The sequence below is a fragment of the Myotis davidii genome, unplaced genomic scaffold (assembly GCF_000327345.1).
Source record: "Myotis davidii unplaced genomic scaffold, ASM32734v1 scaffold39, whole genome shotgun sequence".
NCBI classification, from domain to species: Eukaryota; Metazoa; Chordata; class Mammalia; order Chiroptera; family Vespertilionidae; genus Myotis; species Myotis davidii.
Genome location: NW_006290531.1, coordinates 918394 through 921963, shown reverse-complemented (window position 1 = coordinate 921963; position 3570 = coordinate 918394).

Sequence of the window (3570 nt, the reverse complement as noted above, 5' to 3'; positions counted from 1 at the left end):
GCCCTGTGGGACATCCCTCTCACAATCCAGGACTTTTGGCTCCTAACCACTTGCCTGCCTGATTGCCCCTAACCGCTTCTGCCTGCCAGCCTGATCGCACCCTAACTGCTCCCCTGCTGGCCCGATTGCCCCTAACTGCCCTCCCCTGAAGTCATCGTCACCCCCAACTGCCCTCCCCTGCTGGCGTGATCACCCACAACTGCTCTCCCCTGCTGGCCATCTTGTGGTGGCCATCTTGTGATAACTTGAGTACAGCCATCTTGTGACGACGTGGGGGCAACCATCTTGTGATGACTTGAGGGCGTCGCGCGAGGGCCACCTAGGCTTTTATTAGTATAGATTATTTTTATTAATTATTATTTTCCATATTAACAACTGTAAACCTACTTTCGCCCCACTCCGTAGTTTTAGCTTACTTTTAAAAAAATATATTTTATTGATTTTTTTACAGAGAGGAAGGGAGAGGGATAGAGAGTTAGAAACATCGATGAGAGAGAAACATTGATCACCTGCTTCCTGCACACCCCCTACTGGGGATGTGCCCGCAACCAAGGTACATGCCCTTGACTGGAATCAAACCTGGGACCCTTCAGTCTGCAGGCCGATGCCCTATCCACTGAGCCAAACCGGTTAGGGCTTAGCTTACTTTTTTATCCAACCTGACATTTATTGCCTTTTAATTGGGTGTACAGACAATTTACATTGAATAGGCTTATTGACATGGTTAGGTTTGAGTCTCATTTTGCTGGTTGTTTTCTATTTTTTTCATTGGTTCCTTGTACTTCTGTAACCCTCTTTCTGCCTTTTTTTGTATTGCATATTTTTTATTATTCTATTTCATCTCTTTTGTTGTCTTATTAATGACAGCTTTTTTTGTTTTAGAATTTTAGTGGCTGCTACAGGGTTTATTTTCCACATATTTAAATCACATCTACCTTCAAGTGATATTACACAACTTCACATATTGAATAAGAAACTTAAAATGGCATGCTTTCATTTCTCCCTTTCTGATCTTTATGCTATTGTTGTCATACATTTAATTTATACTTATTATAAACCTTGCATTCCAAAAAAAAGTTATTATTTTTGTTGGAGATTTAAATAATAATAAAATTCTATTTATTTACTCCCGCAGTCACCATTACCAGTGTTCCTTTGTTTAGATTCATATTTTCATCTGGTGCCATATTCCTTCTTACAAAAGGTCTTCCCTTAACATTCTTTGTAGTGTGGTGATTATTTCTTTCAGTTCTTATATGTCTGAAAAAGTCTATCACCTTCATTTTTCAAGGGTATTTTCTCTGGGTTCATCATGTTTTCTTTTAGTACTTTGAAGATGTTTTTCTATTGTCTTCTGGCTTGCATTTGTTTCCAATAAGAAATTTACTGTCATTGTTAGCCTTATGCTTCTGTACATAAAGTCATTTTTTCCTCTCTGCTTTTAAGATTTCCTCTTTATTACTACTTTTGAACTATTGATTCTGAGATATCTTTGGTTTATTAAATTTCCTGGATGTGTGGGCTTACTTATAGCTTTCATTACATTTGAAAATATTCAACCATACTTTCTTCAAATATTTTTTCTGTCTCCATCCCTGTCTTTTAGAAACTCCAATTACATATACATTGTTAGAATGCTTGAAGTGTCCCACAGTTCACTGATACTCTTTTTTTTTACTTTATAAATGTTTTCATTTTAGATAGTTTCTATTTCTATGTCTTTAAGTTCATTAATCTTCTGCCATTAATCCTGTCTCAACTTGTTTCTTTTGACTATGTCTCTACTTAACTTTTTGTATTTAATGTTATCTTTTCATTCTAACATCTGTGTTTAATATCAATATCTATTTCTCAGTCATTGATTTCTCTATTTTTCCCATTTTAGGCCATATTTTGCTGCTTCTTTGAATGCCTAGTAATATTTGATTAGATGCCAGACAGTGTGAATTTTACTTTTTTGGCTGATGAATATTTTTGTATTCCTATAAATAATCTTGAGCTTTGTTCTGAGACACAGTGAAGGTCCTTTGAAACAGTTTGAATCTTTAGGTCTTACTTTTATAATCAGTTCAGTGGAACTGGAGCAGCTTTTAGTCTACAGTTATTTGTTCCATATTACTGAGGCAAGACCCTTTTGAGGTCTTTACCCAATGCTTTCTGAATTATGAGGTTTTTCCAGTCTGTCTGGGAATAGGCCCAATTCAAGGCCCTGAGTGAATGTGAGGTACTACTCCGTCTAATCAGTTCAGCTGTTTTCTCTCCCAGCCCTCAAGTGGTTATATGCAATGCACTGACCAGCACCCTTTGCAGACCTCTGGGGTTTTCTTTCTTTGTAGCTCTTTCCTTTCCTGTAGATGACCTGTGAACTCTAACTGTGGTATCTCCAGAACGCTCAGCTTCCTCTGTTCAGCTCAGGGAGTCCACCAGGCTTCACCTGGGTTCTCTTATTCTGCTCGATGGCCTGGAAACTCTCTCAAGACAGTAAGCTTGGGCAATCACAGGGCTCACCTTATTTGTTTCCCATCCCTCAGAGACCTCCATCCTGCATGGCTCAATGTACTTGAAAGTAGTTGTTTTGTATATTTTGTCTTTATATTGGTGTTGTTGCATCAGGTGGGAGGAGGGTTCCTATTATTTCACTTGATTGTACGTAGGACTCTCTAAATTTGGGTGTTGTTTTTTTTTTTTTAAGAAATATATTTAATGTCACTATTATTTTCAGAAAAAATGTTCTATTTTAACTATTGGGTAAGCCAATTTCTAAACATGCTTGCTCTATATGAGTTTATGAAGATCTGAACAGGGTGAAGGGAATGGGCCATAGAATAAAAGTGACTATAAGTTCCCTTCCTTACCCAAAGCTTTCTGATTTGCTCTTTGGTAGGTAGTTCTTTTCCCTTAATTGTCAGAGGTCTCTGGTTTCTTTTGGAGAGAGATTCTTTAAATTAGTTCTATGAATATGCCCTTCAAAATGTGTAGAGGCTGTTAAAAATAAAGTTGTCATGGTCTTTATGTTTTAAAGTAGAGGCCCGGTGCACGAAATTTGTGCACTGGGCGGGGGTGGTGGTGTCCCACAGCCCAGCCTGCACCCTCTCCAATCTGGGAGCTTTTGGGGATGTCCGACTGCCGGTTTAGACCTGATCCCACAAGGGTTTAGGCCTAAACCAGCAGTTGGACATCCCTCTCACAATCCGGGACTGCTGGCTCCCAACCGCTCGCCTGCCTGCCTGTCTGATTGCCCCTGACCGCTTCTGCCTGCCAGCCTGATCACCCCCTAACCCCTCTCCTGCCTGCCTGATCAATGCCTAACTGCTCCCCTGCTGGCCCGGATGCCCCCAACTGCCCTCCCCTGCCGGCCCGGTCACCCCCAACTGCCCTTCCCTGCAGGCCTGGTCCCCCCCAACTGCCCTCACCGCTGGCCATCTTGTGGCCACATGGGGGTGGCCATCTTGTGTGTTGGATGGTCAATTTGCATATTACCTCTTTATTATATAGGATTGCATTGTTTTCCACACAAACAACTGTAAATCTACTCCACCATCCGCCCATTAAGAAAAATATATATGGAGA